General features: G+C 36.5%; 1 protein-coding gene across 7 annotated transcripts in view; it reads right to left on the reverse strand.

The window, feature by feature from the left end:
• Positions 1 to 25,438, reverse strand: part of OSBPL1A (oxysterol binding protein like 1A) — a 217,301-nt gene that overhangs the window by 82,717 nt on the left and 109,146 nt on the right. The window contains exon 1 of one of the 7 annotated variants that reach the window (XM_081263612.1): positions 20,410 to 21,018. The exons of 4 other annotated variants lie outside the window; for them this stretch is intronic. The gene's annotated coding sequence lies outside the window, so the exon portion shown is untranslated. Of the gene's footprint in view, positions 1 to 19,898; positions 20,022 to 20,409; positions 21,019 to 25,438 lie in introns of those variants that run through there. 2 more of the 7 variants (XM_081263610.1, XM_081263611.1) reach the window with 2 other exon arrangements.

Here is a 25,438-nt window from a genome sequence, read left to right on the forward strand (position 1 = left end):
ATGGTTTAATTTAACAGTGGTCAACATAGTGGTCTTCAAACTTTTAAATTTAGCAGTAAAATATGTTTATCAAATATAAAAAAGATATTTTAGGAAGCAGAAACATGCTGGTGATGCTGGGTGTGGATCAGAAGTCTCACTGCTTTGACTTTCTTCTCCCCTCCCCGTGGACCCTCGAGGCCCAAACCCAGGAGCTAGTCCCACAGTTGGAAAAGCATTGGACAGGGTGAACTCCCTATACCTCTTCCAGGTCAAACCTTTTGTGTGCAGGTCCTGGGTCCTAGAAGCTGTAGAACTCTTACAATGGCTCCTGCTTTCCTCACTGCACAGGATCTAACCCTCTCACTGCCTGACATTCCCATTCTCCTCCCCATGAACAAGGATGAAGCATTTCAGTCTCTGTTCTGACTCCAGGGCCCTTTGTAGCCCTGAGGTCTTAAGAGATGCACAGTAGGTACACCACTCTAAATAAGAATCCTGGATACCACTTAAAATACAATTTTACTGAATGCTCAATTCATAGCACAAAGCAGGGTTACATCTTTATGATCTTGGGAATAGTTCCAGTCCTTAGACACCTTACTGTTTATAGCATTGAGATTATAATTATTAGAGCTGTTAATGAAATAAAAATAGCAATAAATGGTAAGCAATAATAAGCAGAGACATAAACTAAAAAAATTATATAGAGAATTACAATTTTTAGGAAACTGAAAAATATTTGGCAAATATTCCTATAATCTAAACTGTTATTTCCAGAAGAGGAAATATTTGTACTATGGCTTAGAGCAACTTAAAAAAAATAAAATATGGTTCTTCCTCCCTCTGATGATTTAAACAATTCACTTATCTAGATTTAAGGACAACATCCAAAATGATTCTTCCTTTGAATGAAAAGATCTATCAGCACTGTTATATTTGTAGATTCCAAAAACAATACTGCCAGATCAAAGTCTTCCATCTCTGCCCACTCTCTTTAGCTTTATCTTTTTCACTTTTCAAATATTAAAAATGTAAATGTGTTATTACATTGTACCTTTAAAAATGAAGGTCAACTAAATGATCCCCTCTAGTTAAAAAATACATACATTTTAATACCTAAATTTATCTAGCAGATTTCAGCAAAATGGCAAATAAATGATCAAGGTCCAAAAATATCCAGTTCCCTCAACAAGATTTTATTCAAAATGTAGTTATAATCCTTTACCATCTAAAATAAGCAGCACTTCACTTCTACACATCTACATCTGTTCCCACTTGTTCCCAAGAGAAAGTGAACAGGGTGGGAAACAGGAAAGGAAGAGGCTCTCACCTCCTATTTCTGACCTTAATTTTATTTTTCAATTCATCTGAGGGTACTCTTACTAGTTTCAAGCCTAACAGGATCAACTGAACTAAAGTAACTACTATAAAACTACCCACAAAATGGTAATCTCTACCATTATTTAAGGGATGTACATGAGAAAGTAACTCTACATAGCACAGAAATTGCACTAGTAATGAATGAACTCTCTGGTTGCTTTAGAGAAGCATCTAGCAGCATACTTAACTTCCATTAACACTTTTTAGTCAGAGGGATTACTGGAACAAAGTAATTTCAAACCTTCTAAAAATCTCAACATTTCAGAAATACCTAGGGGAAATTTTGCATTTAAAAATGAGTATTGAACTGCTAATAAAGATATTGCAGAGTGCAACTTCATAAAATACTCATCTTACCTTTGAACCATTTCCAAATTTTCCCTTGCTAGCATAGAAATTATTGTAATAGAAACAGTACCTTTTGTGCATTTATTTGTGCATTACAATCCCAGGTGCAAAGCTCTCACTGCATTGACATTATATAGCAACATGTACATACTGATTACTAGGTTTTTAAAATTCTCAAACCATAGTACTTATCCTAGTTATTATAAAAGGAATAAAAATTTTTCTCATAAAACTAGTGAACTCCAACACGTGTTTATAATTACATTAGGAAATTTAATTTATTTACTGGGTACTGGGGATTGAACCCACGGGAGCTCGACCACTGAGCCACATCCCCAGCCCTTCTTTTTTATTTTGAGACAGGGTCTTGCTATATTGCTTAGCACCTCACCAAGTTGCTGAGGCTGGCTTTGAACTTGCAAGCCTCCTGCCTCAACCTTCCAAACCAAACCATTGGGGTTACAGGCATGCACCACTACTACCTGGCGACATTAGGATATTTTAAACTAAGAAAACAAAATTCAATGTATTATCAAGTGAACATAAATGTTTAAACAACTCTTTAGGGAAAAAAATGGAAGGGCTGAACCATTATACCCTTTACAGTGAACATATACAATGCTCTGTGTTGGTAGCCCCTGAAAGATTAATACAAATTTAGGCCTTTCCAAGTAGTCTGTCATTTTATCCTATTTCATGCTAGAAGGTAAAATTCACTTCCAAAGGGAATTCACTTCTGCCAGCAAAAGAATCCATCTTTTAAAAGCCATGTGGTAGCCAGCTTATATACGACTCATTTACACTCTCATTCTAGCAAGGGCCCTGTTTTTTGACCTGTTTCAGAGGAGTTTAGAAAGGCAGAAATCCAATCAAATCATTTGGCAAACACATACCACTAAAAAGTGATCTGATATTGGTATTCACAGAACACGGTGTATAATTATCCAATTACAAGCTAGGTGAAATCCTGGCCTTGATTGTCATTCCGATGCAGCCCTTTCTACTGGATGCACTCTGGTGGGTTCAGCAAGATCATCCTGAGCCATTTCTTCTTTGTTATTACACATATAGCTTTGATAATGAAGAAGGTAACAGAAACTTGAAATGCTAAATATTGAGTTTAAAAACACCTAGTTTTCTCTCTGCGAAGGAAAAGCACTGATACTTCTCTTTCTGTAGTTATAGGCCTAATAGTATTCTCACTTCAAAACTTTTTTCCAAATGTAAATTTTAGGTAGGCTCCCTGCTTTTGCTATATAGTTGATAAAAAGCATGAGCTGGGTACAGTGGCATACACCTGTAATCCCAGCAGCTTGGGAGACTAGGGCAAGAGGATCACAAATTCAAACACAGCCTCAGCAACTTAATAAGGCCCTAAGCAACTTAGCAATACCCTGTCTCAAAATAAAAATAAAATAAAATAAAAAGGGCTAAAGATATGGCTCAGTGGTTAAGGGTCCCTGGGTTTAATCCCTGGTCCACAGAAAAAAACTTGAGTTATAACTGATAAGACCTCTTCTGCCCTCAAGTTCAACTACTACACTGTTTAGGTGGAGGAAGAGGGCTTCAGTTTAAATGTGTCCCACAAATTTCATGTACTGGAGGCTTAAACCCTCCAAAGTCACATGTTAATGGTATTTGGAGGTGAGGCCTATGGGAGATAATTAGAATTAGATGAGGTCATGAGGGGTAGAATCTCCATGATGGCATTAATGGCTTTAAAAGGAGAAGTTAAAATCCAGGTAACACCTCTACTCTGTCTCACCACATGATGTCCTCCAATGTGCCAAGACCCATCAAGGAGGCTCTCTCACATGCTGAGCAGATACCAGTACCACACACTTAAGATTTTCAGCCTCCAAACCACAGTCAAGACAAACCTTTATTCTTTGTAAATTACCCAGTTTGTGGCATTCAGATATAGCAACAGAAAGACAGACTAAGTAAAGGATAGAGTGCCCATGTGAGATGTAAATGGTTAACATCCATAGCCAGTCAATGAATCCACCACATCCAGGCTACATCACACACACACCTCCAAGTTCCAGGGATATTATGCTATGATCCCATGTCTATTATGCTATGATCCCATGATGAAGAATAGAAATAGATCCTCACGATATTATAGTACACACTTGCTTTGTTTCATAAACTTACAAAGCACCTTTGTACACATGCAGTTTCAGAGTTGTCACTACCTCTCTCTCTCTGAAACTCTCTCCTTGCTATCAATGCTTTTTCAAGCGTAATGAATTTCCGTATCCTGCTGGAGACCATAGGGAAGGTCAAGAGCAGAATAAAAGGATCTCTTAAGATGCTATCATAACAACTTGAGTAAGAGATGGGTATCAACAATGGAATTGCCAAGAAATGTCATATTCTAGACAGATTTTGTAGGAAGGCCTAAATGTTTTGCTGAAAGACTGAGATGTGAGAAAAAAGAGGAATCAAGGATGACACTGTGGTTTCAGGCTGAGCAACCAGGATAGAGTTACAATTGCCTAACATGGGAAAGAATGCTGGAGGACAGGGACAACTGAGAACTTAGTCTCACATATGGAAAACGTGAGGAGCTAGCAGACATCAAGTGCAGATGTCACATGGGCAACCAGATATCAAGCCAGGTCCTTAAGGAAGAAATTATATGTTTTAAGTCTTATGACTAGATATGATCACTAAGGAAGAAAGATAGAAATTCAGAGAAATCTAAGGACTAAGCCCTAGTAGAAGAGATGAAAAAGAACTAGCAAAGGAGAATGTGCGCGTGTGCGGGGTGGGGGTGGTGGCAGAGAGGTAAGAGGAAAACCAGAAGTGTGTTGTATCCTGGAAGCTCAAGAGAGGTACTACTTCTAGGAGGAAAAAAATTATCAATAATGAAAAACTGATGGCAGATCAAATAATATGAGAACTAAGAGCAGAGAACTGTATTTGGTAATACAGAGATTGATCATGAACTCAAGAGTAGTTTCAGTTAGTGCTGAGAGGATGTTGGAGGTGACAAGTGGGTCAATAAAGAGGAGAGAGCAACTACAAACATTCCTTAACTTCTGCTCAGAAGAGAAAAAGAGAATGGGAATGGTTGCTAGAAGTGGTTTGGGGAGTTAGTAAGGTTTTACACTGATGGAAAGGTTCAATAGATAGAGCAGATTAATAATGTTCAAATAAGAGAATTGCTGCAATGATGCTGTTGGGTTTGCAAAAGGAAATGTGCTGTAATCTACATGACTACAGCTGGTCTTTGCTTAGGTCTTGGACAGTTCATACTTAGGTGCAGAAAAAAAAAAGCCCTGTGTGCGCGCATGCGCATACACACACACACACACACACACACACACACACACACACACACACTCACTCAGATAGGTGGATAAGTGTAACCTGAAGTTTGCTTCTAATTGCTTCTGTTATCTCAGTGCAATTGAAGAATATAGAGAACAGGAAACAGACACAGACAACCTATTGGTGCTAGCATATGGATACACTAAAAAAAATCTCTACTCTTTTTTGAAATGTCAAAATGTACACAAAATGAAAGGAGTTCACCCTGAGATTAAAGATGACATGGATCCTATGACCCCATTAAAGCCTCATTCACATTAACCTGTAACCCAACACATGGAAACACCCTCAAGTGTTTTCCCTTTGCTTACATCTGATGTGAAGGGCAACCAGCACCATTTAAAAAGTCCACCTTTATTACAGACAATGCTCTCTTTCTCAACTCAGTTCAAGAAAGAAATGCCTTTCTCAGTTACCTCTGTATGTCTCTGCACTTGGATGAGGAAGAGACAGATATGGTTTACTGATGTGAAAGAAAATGACCTCAGTGGAGCTTATTAAAATGGCAATTTCTGCTAATAACTGTTAATTCCTTTCAAAAGGTGTCTTTAGACATTTAAATCAAGGAAGAATTTAAAGATAACTCCATGCCCAGGGCAGAGCCAATAAACAGGTACTTAGAAACACTTGCAGGGAAAATACTTGATAAGTAATGGGATGGGGTTAAAAATAGGATGATAATGATGTTTGGAAAAACTCAATAAAAACCCAGAATATTTGATTTATTTTTGTCAGAATGACTTAAAATCAATGGGAGATTAGTGATAATAACAAATGACAACATAAAAATTTTGTTTCATTTTTACACATCTTTTAAAAAACAGAGAAACAAGCTTCCGAAACTAGCATTTGCTCCCACTACATGCTAACAATAGGGATTCCATGCAAGTTTATTTCACTGTTCTGTTCATGGCTCTGGCTTAGAATAATTTTGTACAAAAATCTCATAATAATTTGCTCTTCAATTGAAAAGTTGAACCACTTGACACTGATTATAATACATTAGAAATCTCTACAATAGCTTAAATTTCCTTCATTACATACCTTTTACAACCCCAAAGCAGCACTTATAGGATTAGATTCCTACAAGCAGTATGAACTTTAATGTATAATTTTCAAATTATTCCAGATTATAGTATAATGGGTTAAATATTTCAAAATTAGGCAAACTATTTTTAAATGAATAAATATTAAGGTGGATAATAACAAGAGGAAAGGTGAGAAAAAGAGCAATCCAAGATAGTCTTGATAGGATCTCTTTCACTATTATTAGTATTTCAAAATTTACAAAGAGAGATATAATTTAAGTGAAGAACCTTCATAAAAAATCTCCAAAAATCTCTTTATTCCTAATTTCATTATGAGTTTGTCTAGTTAAAAAAAAGTGACTTTCATTTCATAAGCATTGTATGGTTCTAACCATTGTGTATGGTTCTATATATACGCATAACTAATTTTAAGTCTATTGCAAAGTTAAACATACATGGCATTTTTGTGTGTTTTTAAGGTCATTAAATTCTTACAACTACTATGAGGAATATATGTGTATGTGTATAAAAATAGAAGATCAAAATTTTAATAAAGTTGCCAAAAGTCACCAAGATCATTTATCCACATCCCACAAGTTTCCCAATCCATGATGCTGCCAATAACCACACAGCCCCCAAACAACACTGATAAAAATACATGATCATCAGTCTTTTTTAAAAGCAGAAGATTTTACCTACTTTCTTTGTGGATAGGGGTTACTTGAACAGGCAAATGTGGGTGAGGGGAGGAAGGAGTACTAGACTACAGCAAAAACATTTGTTTAGATCCCCTGGCAAAAAGTTCCAATGTAGCTAAAAAAATATACACCAAGGGGTGTATTTAGATAGGGGAAACAATTTTTAATGTTCTGTGTTATCCAGCAATTAATTGATTTTCAAAATAACTAGAAGGATTTTAAATCTTTCTAATACCGAGATGATAAATATCTGGGGTGATGAATATGTAAATTACACTGATGTGATCACTGCACATGGTATACGTATACGGAAATACCGTACTATAACCCCTAAGTGTGTATAATTGTGAGTTAATTTTAAAACAAAAGTACACCAAAGCACAGATAACGAAAATTTAAAATTTGGTGGTCAAAGAACACTATCAACAGTAAAAAGACAATCAACAGGGCTAGGGCTATTAGCTCAGTAGCAGAGGGCTTGCCTTGCATGTGTGAGGCTCTGGGTTCGATCCTTTGGACCACATAAAAATAAATAAAATAAAGGCATTCTGTCCATCTACAACTAAAAAAAATTTTTAAATAGACAAGAGAATGAGAGAAAATATTTTTAAGTCATTTATTGGTTAAGAGTGTATTATCTAAAATATATACACAATTATACAAAGAACTCTTTTAACTCAGTAAAACAAACAATCCAATTAAAAAATGAAGAACCTAAATGGGCATTTTTCCCTGAAAATATACAAATAACCAACAAGCACATGAAAAATTGTTCAACAATCTTTAGTCACTAGGGGAATGGAAATCATAACCATAATGAGACTACTACTTCACACCCACTAGAGTGGCTACAATTAAAAAAAAAAAAAAGGAAAACAACTAATCATGAGTACATAGAGAAATTGAAGCCTTTGTCTATGCTGATGGGAATGTAAAATGTAGCCATGGAGAATAATAATTTAGTGGTTCTTCAAAATGCTAAACACAGAATTACCCTATAATCCACAAATTACACTCTCAGGTGTACACCAAAAAATAAATAAATAAATAAATAAAAACAAATGTTCAAATACTTGTAAAAAAATATTTATAGCAGTACTATTCACAATACCCAAAGGGTAGAAACCCAATGGATAAACAAAATGTATAATATACACAAAAAAGAATACTACTCAGCCATAAAAAGGAACTAATTATCGATACATGCCACAATGCCTATGAACTTCAAAAACAGTATGCTAAGAGAAAAAGACACAAAATCTTATGTATTAAATAATTCCATTCATATAAAATTCCCAACAAAGGCAAATTATTAGTGAAAGCATATTACTGGTTTTCAGAGACTTGGGACAAGGAAGAGGATGGGGAAAAACTGCTTAATGATTAACAGTTCCCTTTTGGGATGATGAAAATATTTTAGAAGAATAAAGAGGTGACAGTTTCACATTATGCCAGTGACTAGTATGCTGAAAATTTGATTTTATATTGGGAATTTTACATCAATTTTTTAAAAAAGCTTTTAAGAAAAAAAAAAGCACAAACACATTTATCATATAACTGCACCATTTAACACCTAAGATATTTATCTAAGAAAAATAAAAGATTATGTCCAAATACGTGTATACATATATTGATAATTTATTTGTAATAGCCAAGTCCTGGAAACTAATGTCCATCAATAAGTGAATGGATGAATTGTGGTACAGGCATAAAACAATACTATTCAGCAATGAAAAGAAACAGAATACTATTCACCAACAAAAAGGGATGCAATAACATGGCTGAATCCCAAAATAATTTCACTGAGTCAAAGGAGCCAGGTCCCTTCCACCCAAAGTACAATCTATACAATGTTCTAGAAAATTTCTATTGACTCTAGTGATAGAAAGCTTATTAACAGCTCCCTACAGATGGGGTAGGAGACAGAATGGGTGGCATACAAAAAGATGGGAGGTACTCCTTATCTAGTGATGATGGCTTTACCAGTGTAAGCATATGTCAAAATTTATTAAACTACACTTTAAATCTGTGCAGTTTATAAAACAAATATTCTTTAATAAAACAGGAAAAATGCTAACAAATAGCAATAGGAAAAGCACAGTAACAAGATTGCTCATATACTGACAGTGGGAATTAAACCAACCAAACATTTGTTATAGTCTTAAAAATATTTTCAAAAACTAGATGACCAAAGAAACACATTCACTCTGATTTTAAAAAAATGTAAGATACTTAACAGCAATGTATATTTTGTGTATCTGTATATCAATATGAATAAACCAGACACACTTACTAGTTGATCTTGGATTCTAATTTTTATAATCTCTATGCTTTACAGAAAATAGCTATCTAATAATGCCTATGTCTTCTATATCCCTCTATAATTGATGTATTATAAACTGCACAGATTTACATCCCTTCTATATCCCTCTCATAATTTCATAATTAGCAAATTATTCTTAAACACATCTATTTAGGAGTCAAAGTTTGGATCAAAGTTTTGAATTAAATGTGCAGTGTGTCAAATGTAAACTGGTGTTTACACACGGCTTTTCAGACATCTAGCATGGGAGCCCAATCTGAGAATTTAAGCACACCCGTCTCATTGTGGCTGCAAAGCTTCTGCCTAAAAATAGCTTATCCTTATGTAATCGCTCACCACAGATTTGTACACTTTATCATGCTTGAAATAAATATCTTTTTTAGATATGTGCCAAAACAGATACATAATCATTTTTGAAGGCAGAAAAGTTTAATCATAATCTACACATATCTTGATTTCACAATTTATTCAGGAACTTGGTTGTTCATAGTTCTGCTGATGAAAATAACCAGAAAAAGTTATTTATAACAGAAGTAACACCATAGCAACTCTAACTTTAATTTTTAAGTGAACTTTACTGAGATTATGTATAACACATCCATTTTCAGTGTAAAGTTCAATGAATTTTTATGACTATATACCCCACGTAACTAGCACCACTACCAAGACACAGAACATTTCTATCACACCTCCTCCATCCTCATGGGCTCCTTCAGGCATTCTCCCATTCTCTCCACCCCAGGCACCCACACTCTGATTTCTATAACCCTGGATCAGGTTTGTCTGTTTTGGGATGTCTCTTTTGTGCCTGGCCTCTTTCACACAGGGAACCAACCCTCACCCCCACCTGTAAAGATTCATCAATGCTATTGAAAGAATAAGTTGCTTCTTTTCACTGTTAAGGACTGTTAGGGTCTTTAAAACAAGTCAAGATGGCGTCTGGCATTTTGCCAGGGGGAGTGGTTTGTGAAGTAAGGTCAGGGAGCCATTAAGTGTGGAGATTCCTTATTGGTTGACTGCTGTATCTAGTTTATGTTAATTAAGATAAGCTGTGTGTAATGTATATATATCCCTCCTGTCCTACAATAAACGGCTCCCACTCCTGCTATATCAAAGTACACAAGTTGTTCGTCACCCCCCCCTCCCCCGCCGTTATTTTGCTGCAGCCGGACTGCGGCAAAGGACCTTTCCACTACACAACTATACCATGATCACATCTCCACCGAAATGCCTTCAGCTCTGTCTCTAAGAATAGCTTTCTGCATACAGTGAATATAGTTAAGCCCTTCTGAAACTAACTTTTCTTGAATAAAATGTTGATGTTTTATTCAATTTCAAAAGGTGTTTCCATGGTTCTCAAACTATGGATAAAAAATGAAATCACTACTTTAATACTCTATCTGAAGAAAATATTTTAAGTATCTTAAAACAGTGGTTTTCATGGGCTGGGGTTGTGGCTCAGCGGTAGAGTGCTTGCCTAGCACGTTCAAGGTCCTGGGTTGGATCCTCAGCACCACATAAAAATATAACCAAATAAAAGTATTGTGTACAACTATTTTAAATTGTTTTTTTTTAAAAAAACAGTGGTTCTCAGGTTTTGCCAGTCATAGAACATATAGAAATTATTTCCAGGGCACACTGGACATTAAGCACCTAGTTTTGAGCTTTGACCATACTTAAAGATTATTTATCTTGAGCTCACTACTTGCAAAACTCTGTTAAGATAATTTTAAAAAGCAAATATTCTTGTTTTAATAACCTATAATAACCTATATTTTTATACAACAAAATTTTTATGTTTGTACAAAATCAAATATTAAGCTAAAATGGTGCTGCACATCAGTAATCCCAGCTACTCTAATGCAGGAGGATTTAAAGTTAAAAGGCCAGCCCGGGCAACTGAGACCTTGTCTCAAAATTTTAAAAAATCAAAATTAAAAAAAAGGGAATGGGGGATCAGTGGTGGATTATTCCTGGCTTCCCTCCCCAGCGCGCGCACACACACGACACATCTAATTTACTAAGCAACCAAAGTGATTTAAAAATCCCCAAATTCTAAAACAATGAACATGGCTTCTTATATTCCCTTCTTCAGGTACACTTAACATTTTTTTATGATATTTTCAAAAGAAAAAAATTTGACCAATGACTGTGAAGTGGAACAAGTGCCCCTTTCAAGAAATTCAGAAGCAGCAACCAAGGAAGAGTCAGTCACCCATTCCACTGTGCTCTTCAACAAATACAATCAACCACCCACACCATGCCTGGCATTCCAGGCTCTGTGAATCAACAGTAAAGAAAATAGGCAACAATCAATCCCTGTACTCATCCAACTTACAGTCTACGATGAGAAGAGGAACAAGGAGAACTAGAAGAATACTTAGTATGTTTAATGGTGGAAAACACAAGAGATGAAAACAAACCTGCTATAAGAAAGGGAGTCCTGGGAGATAGGGATGTCATCCAGGAGTCCAGGGGGCACACAAGAAGGTATCACTGGATCAACAGCTGACAGAGGGAAAGGAGTGAGCCAGATAGAAAGCCAAATGAGAAGTGCTGTGCTTTGCACCAACGCCCTATAGAACACTTAGCTCCTTTCTAATAATGAGTTTTAAGGAAAAACCTGAGAGGAATAAGTGAAGAAAAAAGGAACGATCTAGAAAGCTTGACACAGTAGTAACAATGGAGTCTGGTGATGTCTGACTCAGGGAAAATAATTTACTGGTTGTTCCAAACGGCTAAGGAATTGTCACAGGAAAGGAAAGACACTTTTGTGTGATGCTGAAGAGCACAGACCTAGAACCATGAATTTTAAAAGGAAAGGGGTCAGGGGCAGACAATTTTTTGCCTTATAGAATGCTTAACCTTCTAATATTTCTAGTTCTCTCATGGTAGACTGGGTGGCCCTAAGAGATCACTCTTGTATAAAAGTGTCAGTAGCAGGGGCTAGCATCTATGTTGTTTTGCCAGATGTTATGCTAAATACATATTATTGCATTCAATCTTCCCCACCCACAGCCCTGTGAAGCAGTCATTAATGCCCATGAGGAAGCTCTAGCTCAACAAGATTACATGACCTACCTAGGATTACATAGCTAGTAAGTGACAGAGCCTGTATCCAAACCCAGGTCCCAATGACTCAGGTCCCACACTTTTAACCACTGGACTTTACACCTTTATATCAACCAATGTACAAGCTCACATATAATATGAAATGACTGTTGACTGGCAAAGATTATAGAGAGAATTTCCACAAATACAGGAAAATAAGATGAATTCTGAGATTGCTTTTAGAATTTTATATTTAAATTTTCCCATGCATCAATCTTAAGAGTTTTCCTTGACTTCAAAGTTTCTGGAAACTTTGTATATATAAACTTAAACCAATTCTTGAGTCCATGAAAATCTCAAGAATCCACCCTGTTTTGTGGAGAAGCTGTTTTTTAGCCAAGTAAAAAGGGAGACACCAAGGTGCACCCCGCTCCATCACATTTCATGCAGAGCAAATGCTATACAATTTGAAAAAGCACCACTCTGCAGGGCAATTATAGGTCAATGTAAGCAGGGATAGTCAGGACACCTTGGAGCTAATGTTTGAACAGAAAATGTTACTAATTCTACTTAAAACATTTTTCTCCATACTTCACACCATTTCAGATGGCTGTCAAAAAAAAAGTTTGTGAGAATATAGAGAAATTAGAACTCTTGGCACTGTTGGAATGTAAAATGGCACAGCTGCTATGGACACCACAATGTAGTGGTTCCTCAAAAAATTAAAACAACTGCCATATAATATCCAGCAATATCAATTTTGTGTATATATGCAAAAGAAATGAAAGCAGAGACTCAAAGAGGTATTCATACACCCATATTCAAGTAACATTCTTTACAACAGCCAAAAGGAGGAAGCAATCCAAGTGTTCATAGAGAGAAGAACTATCAAACAAAGAATGGCATATACACACATACATATATACAGCCTTAAGTAGAAGGAAATTCTGACACATGCTATGACATGGATAAACTTTAAGGACACTGTTTTAAGTAAAATAAGTCAAACAAAAGAAGACAAATACTGTACAAATACAATTTCATAGAGATAGAAAGTAGAACGATGGTTTCTAGGCACTTGGGAGGAGGGGGGAACAGTGAGTATTGTTTGGATACTGTTTAATGGGTATAGTTTCAATTTTACAAGATGAAAAGACTTCTACAGGTAGATGGTGATGATGAATGCACAATAATGCAAATATACTTAATGCCTCTGAACTACCTGACTAAAATGATTAGAATGGTAAATTCTTTGTGTATTTAAACACAAATAAAAATAGTAAATTTTTTTTCTCCAAATGTTGAACTAAAATATATATTTAGACTGACTCATATGAACACAGGGGTGGTAGGTGCCCACTGTAGTTTTGCCATGTATTTTGACTTGGGGGCTTGAAATTATCTATAATAAAGTCAATTAATATAAAATATTTATCTTCTTCACATAAAATAGAACCACAGTATAAAATAAAAATAAAAACAGTTCAACAACTATTTACTTAATACTACTTACAGAAAAATCCCAAAATATGGTCACTATACATGAATTTACTGTGGGGCACAACCACATTCAACTAATTCACAAGAGAATGCCATAATCCAGTGATTGCCAAACTGTAAGGTTGTAAAAACAGAGAACAATTTCTGATATCATATTGGGGTAGGATCCCTCAGTGACACAGCCTACAAGTATATATGGACAAGCCATAAATCTGGCTTTGAACTCTCTTAAGGCCAAAAGAGAAAGAGAAATACAATCAATTATGCCCTTTTAATTGTCCACAAGGAAAAAAAAATACCAGTTCTCTAGGGAAAACAAACTCCCTCTTTGCCCTTAGCTCTAATTTCTTATCCAGGTTAACATATAGGGGAATAAGAGCATCAGAAGGCAAAATAACCATCTGATTAAAGGTAATTGTTTTTGAAATGTCCCTTAATATAAAATGAGGGTCTAACTCCAACTTACAATTCAATAAACTCAATTTTTCTAAAAACCAAGAAAATATATCCAGGGTGTAGTGTTTGACCATCTGGTTTCATCTCAAAATAAAATTAAGAATATCTAGAGAAATGGACAAATTGTATTTTCTTCCAAAATGCAATTTCTATACCACAGAAAAAAATTCCCAAAAAGATGAACAGCAATTTCCTATTGAGAACCAGGAATATTGGTATTTTATTGGTATATATTTTATTCAGGAATATTGGTATTTTCTCTTCATTGCTTATCTCATTTCAACTATATACACGACCACATCAGCTTCAAAAAAGGATGTTTTGTGTTATCTAATAGATGAACTTTCTTAATTCAAGCCATGTATATGATAAGTTGGGGTGTTCTTAGCACTAAATCTGGTGGCAGGATCCTAGATTTAGCTCTAAGCTTTGCATCCTCCTACCTACACTAGATTGAGCAAATAAACAATCCTCTCTCCAGGTCCTCCAGGTCCTAGACTCCTCAGTAAAATAAAGGAGAACAGAGCAATCATTTTGAAGCTGTTTTATAGAGGTGCCTTTGTGAATAAAGGTGCTTTTCTGTCTTAGGTACTGGTATCTCCATCTGCCTCCATCCCCAATAAAACCTTTGAAAACCACCAAACTGATGTCTGTACAAGATTGATCCTATTGCTTTGAGAATTTATATGACTCCGTTACATAAAGTAAAATAAAAAAGAAAATATTCAAAATTAAATTATTTCTATAACATATAACCAATTATATGCACAAAACATCTTCAATTCAGCTGTCTAGAACCCAGAACCACAAAATTTCCTTTACAGAAACATTATTATAAGTGAAGGCTTATTTCTTACAGAAAGTAAACTCAAAAAAGCCCAGTGTCCTGAATGTAGCAAATAATAACTAGGGAAAGAAATAGATGACATTTAGTAAAGGATAGTATCCAGCCACAACACGTAACATGATCCTGCAGCCAGGAAGGTTATGAGCTCTGTTGTCCCAAGGGACAGGCATCTCAACCACTGAGCACAACTCTTGTGCTTCTTGTCATTCCTGTCACCACCTAGAGCTTCCCATCAGGGTTTCTCTCATCCATCACAACATGCCACAAACCAATCCATTCTATCCCTGAATTGTGTACAAATTCCTCTGAAGACATTTTCCTGAGAACACAGCACGAAAAGACTTTTATAATATAAAACTGATAGGTTGACTCTTATTCTCATTTGAGTATCACAGCAACTTGTGAAGCAGAGAGAAAGGATCTGTGTCTAAAACCTTGTGGTTACACAGAAAGAATGTGAGCCCTGGAATAAGGCTTAGCCTACCCAAGTTAAAGTGCCAGGAAAGAGTCTGTTACTGAAACTCATGCCTCAGGACGCCAAACAGTCACTGGTTCATGTTCTACCATGCATGCTTTCCTCAAGTTGGGCTGTATAAGGAGTAACAAAGATCATGTGGTAAATAATGGTGAACTTTTGAGCATTTAATGAAAATTAGACACAGGTCACCTCAGCTTTTTTCCTCTTTGGTGCTGGGGCCAACGTTCTAAGAAGGAAAGAGCAAGATGGAGTATACCCAGCAGATAATTGAAAAATCCTCAAAGATAGAAAATCAGTACAGGGAGAGTGAGAGACAGTGACAAGTAAATAATCATTCTTCTACAACTTAAAGTAACAAGGTATAGAAAAGAAAGTGTAAAGGAAGGGAATAAAAGGAAGGTGCTCAGCAAGGTGGGGAAAAGAAACAAAGAAAAACGCCAAGCTGGGGAAACAGGGAGATAAGAGGGAAAAAAGACAAACCTAGACTACATTCTTCAGTAGTCTTCAGTCTGGCAAGATGGAGTCTATGCAAACACAAACTATTAGAATCTATAAATAATCAAAATAAAGAATAAAGCCAGCAGTGATATGTTTGCTGAATTACAAAATACTAGAAATAAACTACATAACTTCCAATTTGGAAAAGAACAAATTTTGAACAAATTATCCACTTTCAAGGAATAGAGAATAATAAATGTGTAGATCATGGGGTGGGGGTGTTAATTTAAAGAAAGTGATGAGATAATTACAGAAAATTTTAAAGTGGCAATAGATAACAAAGCTAAAGACTGATCTTTAATAAAGCAATCAAGTTAACAAAGTTTTAATGAAACTTATTTGAGAGTGTCTAGGGTGAGAGTGGATGAGGTGTAGGCCAGGGACACTCATTTGAAGAATGTGAAAAATTTATTCACATATATCCAAATATTAGGAAAAATTGTACAAAAAAGAGTAAGAAAAGGAATACATACCTACAGATCCAACATAAATTTTAAAATAATAAAATAATACTATGAATGCCTTTGTAACAACAAAATTCAATTGAAAGGATAAATTCTTAGAAAAATATACTTGTCAAAACTGACCCCTCAAAACAGAAAACTAAAATAGCCTTACAAACATTAAATATATATAATAAATATATAGTAAATTTTTAAAAACTCACAAAGATGGTTTTATAAGAAAATTCTAAATTTTCAAAGAACAGATCATTTACATTTTATGCAACTCTTCCAGAGAACAGCAAAAGAGGCAATACTCCCAAACTCATTTTATAAGGTCAATATAACCTTGATACTAAACCCTGATAAGAACAGAACAAAAAGAAATTAACAAGCCATTCTTACACATGAATAGAAATGTCAAAATCCCAAAGAAACTAAATCGAGGAGAATGTTATAGAAAATACATCATAACTGAAGCAGGTTTATTCCACATACACAAGGATAGGTTATTGTTAGAAAAAAAAATAAATGTATAATTTACCAAAACATTTTTTTAAAAACATATGATCCTCTTAACAAATACAGGAAAAAAACATAATAAAATACAACATTTTTTCCTGATTAAAAAATTTAATACAAGAATGAAAATGAATGCCATTAACCTGGTAAATGGTATTTGTTAAATATCAGTGAATAAATAACAGTGAATCATGAAAAGTGTTTTTTTTAATATAAGGGATGAAATGTACTCATACTATATATTGAACATACCCTAAAAGCCCTAAAAAGTATATTTTAAAAAAATGAAAAGCATAAGGACTGGAAGAAAGCAACAAATTTTTAATTATTCACAGATTATGAATGTCCACACAAACTGAATCACAGTCTATATTATTTCTGCTTCCTTAATTCCCTCACATTTACTCCTCTGCAATCTGGCTTATTCCTGTCATCAAATTCCTCTCATCAAATACTGCAAGGGCCACTCGGCTCCCATCTCCCATGGACATGCTTCAGTTATTACCTGAACAGCTTAGAAAGGTAGCAGAATACAACAGTCACTAATATGGCAGTATGTAAAAATGTGGATGTGTAACCGATGTGATTCTGCAATCTGTATTTGGGGTAAAAATGGGAGTTCATAACCCACTTGATTCTAATGTATGAAATATGATATGTCAAGAGCTTTGTAATGTTGTGAACAACCAATAAAAAAAAGAAAGCTCTTCTCCTTTGACCTCCCCTGTCCTAGAGTTGCTCCTGCTTCTGAGTGCTTTTTCTCAGTGTTTCCTTCTGGTCTGGTTCCCTTTCTTCCACTTGTCTTTAAGTGTCAGCATTCAATCCTTTGATTTCAAATTTTTTCAAGTTATAGTTCTCCGATATTACTCACTCCATGGACTGATTACCACATTTACTTAGGTGACTCCCAAACTTTATTGGACAAGTAAGGACATGTCAATGCATCCAAGAAAGAACTCATCTTCCCACATTCCATTTATTCCCAACCTTAGTCAACTTTATCTGGTGGCAATGCCAGAGGCTGAAGTCAGTAATGACATGGCCATTTCCTTCAATATTCAGTCTACTGTCAGCTCCTACTTATGTTCTTTATTTTTGAATTATCTCCCTGCTCTGTATCTTCTTTTTCTGTCCCTCAGTCACTAACTTAACTCAGGCTGGATTATCTCTCTTGAATTCCTGCACCTGGTCCTCCTGCTTTCAGGCCTGTCCTCTAATCCTTCTCATAAAGAGCAAATCTGATTAAATCTCTTTTGATTAAAATCTTTCAGTGATTTTAACTGCCCAAGATATGCTTTAAGAGTTTGAAACTTATTTTACAAAGTCCTTCAAAAAATCTTATGTCTATTCGTTTACAGTGGGTTTTTTCTTCTCCCCCACTCCCCGCACCAATCCAGTCTTTGCTAGAATTCATCCTCTTCTGTTGCTTCTGTGTTGTACCTTCGGTAACAATCTAGTCATCTGACTCCTGTTGTAAACTAAGTTTTATAAAGACAGACTCCTCTGGCAGTCTCCAAGAAAGGAAACATTCTGTAAATACTTGCTGAATTGTCAAGGAAAATTTTTACATAAAGTAATAACTATTAAATTCCCAATGGACCATTATAACAATATACAGGGGTTACATCCTGAACATTTTGAAGTTAAAATGAAAGCAATGCCTGCCAATACAACTTACTCAAAATTCGTGAAAGTATAAGCCACGTGCTACATTCCACACTGGCAATACAGTAAGAAACAAGACAAAATTGCATGCAGGTTCCAGTCTTGTACTCTGTGATATGACAACTCACCAAGATAGAACTTAGGTCACAAGAAACAGAACCCCAAAGTTATCAAAATGAAACCCAGCTTCATTTTACATGAACATTAATTTTACTTGTGTATAATTTGTGACCTAGTCCTTCCAAAATTAATTTATAGCAGTGTTTCCTGGATTATACATAAACCGAAAAAATAAATATACGTGAATAATATGGATCAAGTAAAAATCCTAAATTTCTACTTTTTTTAAAGGAATTAAAATTTTTCTTAGAATCTTCAGAGCCAGTAACAGTGGCCTATCTGAATGCCAGAAACAGTAATAAGTTCGTCAAGTCTTTAAAAGAATGAAAATGATACATGGAGCTTAGATTATGATGTTGCATAACTTTGTTATTGTATGCATTATATTTAAAATGTGTTTGTACTATATTTGTTCTTAATATAGAAAACCTAATAAGCTTCTTTAATTTCCCCCCAATTCTGCAGGGTGAACTAGAGAGCAAAGATCTTAGGTGGGTCACTTTTACCAAAGAAATCCCTAAAAATTAACTTTTATAAGGTTCCTAAAAAGGAGAGACAGGAGTCCAACACATTCACAATGATACAAATTTCCTTTAAAACTCCAGTCTAGTAAAAGTACTGAGACAGAGGCTGAAATGAAATAGCCTCTGTCTTTTCGAGTTCAGATTATATACCTACTAAATCAAAATTGAGTCACCTTGCCAAGTCAACTACTCTAGAGCTAAAAATCAGCTGTTATTTGGAAGAGAGATTAAATTGGTTGTGGTAAACTGAAAAGAAAGTTTATACTTAGATCCCATATTTTAGCCTACACATCACTCCAACACGAATTTCAAGCATTTTTCTCCTTTGAAAGAGGTTCCTGCTAAGCAATGACATGCCTTTAAAATGAAGTGCCTTAATTCTCTGAACCTAATTAAAATTAAGAAACTTTTAATAGCTTTAATAAGTCAAAAAAGCTGAACAAAGCTCTTTCCTGGCATCTTTCTCTCTTGAGTACCTTCCCTGCACACCCAGAAAAATCCAGCACAACTGAAAACACAAAACAACTAGCCACATGGTTTGAATGCTAGGAACGTGATTCCCACTGATTTAAGCTACAAAGAAAGCCTATGCGTAATCGAAAATCCTTATTCAAACATTAAAGTTAAAAGCCACCTCCCCACTTCTCAACATTAATATAATTTCCCTTTCTCTCCTCAATTCATTCATGCATTTACCCTCGGATTCTTGGAATTTCAGCGGCCTCTGAAGCTGAGATGGTAAGTTCATCTCAATGTCAGCCAGAGTAGAGACAGGCAAAAAAAATCACTAACTTGGAAGGTTATTTAGGACAACAATATCTTTCACTGTCTTACTCCTCCCACTCCAGCCCCACTTGACCTAATACTAATATTTAGTAAAAAAAAAATATATATATATATCAGTCGATATTTTTCCCCAGGGGCTCCTCCTGTAGGAACCAGAGGCAAACACACTTAGCCGGAAGATCCCGGACTGGGAGGAGAGAAGCTGGGGTCTTCCTGCTTGATACTCCCCTCCCCATGCACCCATGGCTGCACCCGCAGCTATACCCTGCTCTGTGCACACACATCCAACTATTCTGGGATCCGCCCGCATCCCTCATCACATCTGGTCGCCCCCCTCCCCCGCCCTTCATTCCTCTGTGTCCTCCCTAGCCCCCAAGGCTGCCCTGGCAAAGCCACTGAGCAGGCATACACACCTACCCACCTGGGCCGGATCTCGGGACCCCAGCTGGCACGCTCCACCCTGCACTCCTCAGCAATCTCCAGCAAAAATGCGTTTGGCCTGTTCCTACTCCGGCTTCTCCGCCTCTCCAGCCGAGCTGATCAGCAAAGCGCGATCCAGGGCGGCACCGCAAGGTCTCCCTAAGTCACCTTCTCGTGGCCTGCCCCTGGCTCCAGCAGGGCAGCAGCTCCCGCCTCCCCCAGTGAGGTCGGGCAGCGGAGCAGCCGCCCTTGGTCCAGGACTCCAGCACTGCAGCCCAGGCCTCAGAGGTCTTTGCTGAGCCCCTTCACCGGCTGGAGGCTCGCTCGGCCGCAGACCCGCCCTCCAGGGCTCAGCGGCTGAGTGCGAGCCAGCAGGGAGCGGCGCGCGGCGTGGCCTGCAGCAGGCGGCTCCTTCCGCAGCCGCCGTTGTCGTTGTCCTGCTCCCTCCTCCCTGCCCCAGGCGTAGGGGCTCTGGGAAGGCGCAGGTAGAGATCAGCAGGCAGGAGAGCCTTGCCAACGCCTCTAGGAGCAGAGTCCCGCAGGGGTTTCTTGGAAGGGAAGTAAGGCAACTGCCACTAGTGCTAGGCTTGGTGTCCTGTGAGTCTCCTGCAAGGTCCTAGAGTAGCCTTGAGCTCGAGCGTCTTTTGGCCCTGACAACTTTTAAATGGCCAGCATGCTCCTCAGGAAAGCAAAGGAATCCTCTCCACCACAGTTCTGCCAGATACTCTGGCTTCTGCCAAGGAGGAGTTGGTGTTCACCACGGTAAACTAGTCCTCACTTACTGTTTATACTCTAGTTGAGGTAAGACTGAGCCCGGGGGCAGAAAATGGTATTAATCCTACTCAGGTGCAGCCTACTGAAGCGCAATAGATGACTTCTTTTTTTTTTTTTTATTGGTTGCTCACAACATTACAAAGCTCTTGACATATCATATTTCATACATTAGAATCAAGTGGGTTATGAACTCCCATTTTTACCCCAAATACAGATTGCAGAATCACATCGGTTACACATCACATTTTTACATACTGCCATATTAGTGACTGTTGTATTCTGCTACCTTTCCTATCCTCTACTATCCCCCCTCCCCTCCCCTCCCATCTTCTCTCTCTACCCCATCTACTGTAATTTATTTCCCTCCATGTTTGTTATCCCAATAGATGACTTCTTATTTCTGCCTAGACTTGACTAGTAGAAAAAGGCTCCAAGAACAGAAAAATCCACCAGATAAGCAGTCCTCTTAAGTGAGATATTCAGGTTTATGAGATTTCTGGTTAATTAAAATGCTCTGTTGAAATAAGCAAAACTTTTGCTCCAAAGTAAGTTTTAAACTTCTCTAGAATATATACATATCTGTTCTCATACTTTAGTGAGTCCTGAGTAATAATGAACAAAATATTTAATATTTTAATAATATTTCTTTAAAAAGAGCCCAGGATACTTAGTTTCTCTGCAATCAGTGGTGGTTCTATTTGCACTTAAGATGTAAAATGTGTTAAAAAAATAAAATCAAAGGCCATGACTCAGAAAATTTGGAATTGATTTCTGTGAGGCTTCAGGTTATCTGAAAAGTCATTGTTTCTTCTTTTTTTTATTCTCATTTCTTGCACTTAGAAAAGTCACATTAGCCACTAAAGGGTTGCCCTTGCTACAGAATCTTTCTCTCTAGGCCCTGAAAATTAGAGAATGAATTCAGTGTACAAAAGTATACTAGGCAGCACAACAACAAACAACAAAAGCTACTTTGTTTTAGAAAGCAATTTACAGGGCACCTAAAATGTGCCAGGCACTGTACTGAGGCATTTCACATAAAATAACTCATTTACATTCTCATTTTAAGATTTGGAAATGAATTCATAAGCATATATTAATTTGCTTGAGCTTAAGGCAGCAGAATTTAGATCCAGAATGGTCTGCCCCAAAAGCTTATATTCCTTCTTTTGTACATTCATTATTCATTCAAATATTTATTAACTACTATATGCTAAGGGCCATGTTCCAAAAATAACTAAAATACATTGCTTTCTTAAGGTGATCTAATGGTATTGTATACATTATAATGATATGACACATTGTATCATTATACAATGTGATAAGTGCCATCATGACAAGGAACTCTTGGAACAGGAAAGGCTCTAGTTTTGAAGGGTGGAAGCTGAGATAAGGAAAAAGTGGTATTCATCCAACAAATCCATTCTGAGAAATTTATCTAGTAGAATAGCAATGGGGATTTTCTATGTTGGGATGGGAAGGGAGAGTAAAGGAAGATAGACAACAAATACAGAAAGTCAGTCATAGATTCTAGCTAAAGGTGGGATTGTCCAAGGAGAATGCTGAGGCTACCCATCAAAATCTAGGGAGTACTAATATTTCAGGCATAAGCAGAAGAATAGTGTTTTGGAAAGTGATTGAGCAAGGGACAGAGAAGCCATAAAAGCTGGAGAGGCCAATAGAGGGAAGCACTGTGGAAGCCACAGAAAATTCCAAAAAACAGAAAGCAAAACCAAGTTCTTCAAAGAACAAGTAAGACTATTTTAAAAGCCTCCTCTGATTTGGCAATAGAAAGACATTGGCAAGCACAGTTTCAGTGGACTACTTTGGGGAATGAAGAAGTTGAAACAGCAAGTGTCACATTTTCAAGAATGGAACTGAAAAGAGATGCATGCAGATAGATAAAAGTTGTCAGTAAGGGAGTAGAGAATTCAAAAGAAAAAAGGAGCTCTTTTTTGAAGCAAGGTCCCCATAGAAGAAGCAAGATGGAAGGAGATAAAGGTCTCCAATAAAAGAAGAATGAGCGCTGATACAGAAAAAAATTGGGGTGAGTAAGTAGTAGGCAGTTGATGGCATATAAATGATTGTCTAATTTTTAGCAAAGAAACTGCTCTGAGCATAGGGAGATGAGGAAACTGTAGAGATGAGAGAGTTAAGGGAGGGTGAAGGCCTGAAGGAGCTATTGCTACAACCTTTAGGATACAAACCGAGTAAATGATTAGAAAGCTCAGGAAGCTAAACAAACAGAAATCCTAACTTGAGTTGTAAATCACATGGATGTGTGATTGCTCTTCAAATATATATCAGTGCCTAGTCCAAGAGGAGTAGTATAAATTCCAAACTTTCAGATGGTTCCAGTTTAGAGTCTGAATCTTTCCATTACACCAAACACTTAGTACCACCATCATCCAGTCGCACACCTGGGTCACACCTCTTCAAAAGACATAACATGAAAGTATAAAATGTATGGTAAGTGAGATTATACCAACTTCAAATAGGCAAATCCCTAAAATGAACAAACTGCTTTGACTAAATCAAGAGAGCTTGATGATACAGAAGAATGAACCAAAAACAGCTCTCTATGATCCTGGCTTGTACTTCTTTGAATTAAAGGGATAACTCAGTTTTAGATACATTGGTTTTTGAAATGCTTCTTATATAACCATATGTAAATGTCCAAATGGTAGCTTGATATACTGATTCAGAGCTCGGTACATATCTAAGGTAGATATCTAAGTAGTCATAGATTCTAGCTAAAGGAGTAGGTGGGAATCGGAGAGCACCAATGATGATTCCATGTGACGTTTCAGCACTTTGGAGACCATATTGTGGTGAAGAAAACTATAGAAACAAAAATAATTCATAGCCAGGCACAGTGGTGTACACCTGTAATCTCAGCAACTTGGAAGGTTGATATAGGAGGATTGCAAGTTCAAGATCAGCCTCAGCAAATTAATGAGTCCCAGTCTCAAAAATAAAAAAAGGCTGGGTGTAGTTTAGTAGTAGAGCTCCCCTGGATTCAATTCCCCACAAAAAAATTTCCCCATGAAACCAGTTTTAGCCTTTTAAATGAAATTCTCAGACAAGATTAAACACACAACATTAACATTTGATGATATTCCATTTGCAAGTATTCCACCCTAAAAATAATCTTGCAGGTTTTGGGTTGTGGCTCAGCGGTAAAGCGCTCGCCTCTTCGGCTGTGGGTCCAAATCCTCAGCACCACATAAAAATAAATAAGTGAAATAAAGGTATTGTGTCCAATTACAACTAAAAAATAAATATTAAAAAAAGCATCAGCATGACTGAGTCATTTAGCTGAAAAACACGCAGTCCTATAAATACTATCCTTTGAGATATTTCTATATTAAAGCACCAAGTAATTATTAACATACAAAACAATACTCTAAGGTACCCCAAAATATGAAGTTTCAGAATTTTAGGATTAAAGGATTTAATGTGTGAGCTGGAGGTATGGTTCAGTGATAGAGCACTTACTAAGCTTTCACAGGGGCTCTAGGTTCACTAGGTTCAATCTCTAGCACCTCAAGAAGGCAAAAAAAAAAAAAAGTAGTAGTAAATGTGTAACATTTAACATAACTGCCAACATTTATTTATTAGAATAAAATCAGCTTTGCTGCTATGAAAGCTGAGGTCAACTACACCTATCTGATCTGTATTTTGCAACAGGTATTCATAGGTATTTTGCCAATATGACCTCATTTACTTTTCAAAACAATCCATGGATATTTTAGCTGGCCATTACCCAAAAGGAGATGTGTTTAAAAACTGAGTGAAAGGAAAATTAGTTAGCAGAGCCAGATATTAGAATCAGGTCTGAATTCAATGTTCATTATTGCTCTTTTAATAAAATTTCCAGATAATAGCAATATAACTGATAATGCCAGATAATGAGGTATTACCCAGCATAATTATGCCACTCTAACTTCAATTATTAAATTCCTCTGCTGTCATTCTTGATCATTTAAAAGACCAACTTCAAGGATGCCACTTATCTTTCAAATATTTTGAGGGGGGTGTCTTCTCACTATAATCTTATTTCACAAAAGAAAATTCATGGATTCTATTGAAATGATATTTCATTAAATTACTGAAAAGCTTAATTACTTAAAAGTTTTTCGTTTGAAAAATTAAATGCCAGTTACTAAATGAATACTGTGTTTCATGCACTATATAATATACTCTATATACAAATTATTGACCTACATACACTTGCTCACCATACCCAATTCTGAGGT

Source organism: Spermophilus citellus (assembly GCF_964194105.1).
Source record: "Spermophilus citellus genome assembly, chromosome: 12".
Taxonomy (NCBI): Eukaryota; Metazoa; Chordata; class Mammalia; order Rodentia; family Sciuridae; genus Spermophilus; species Spermophilus citellus.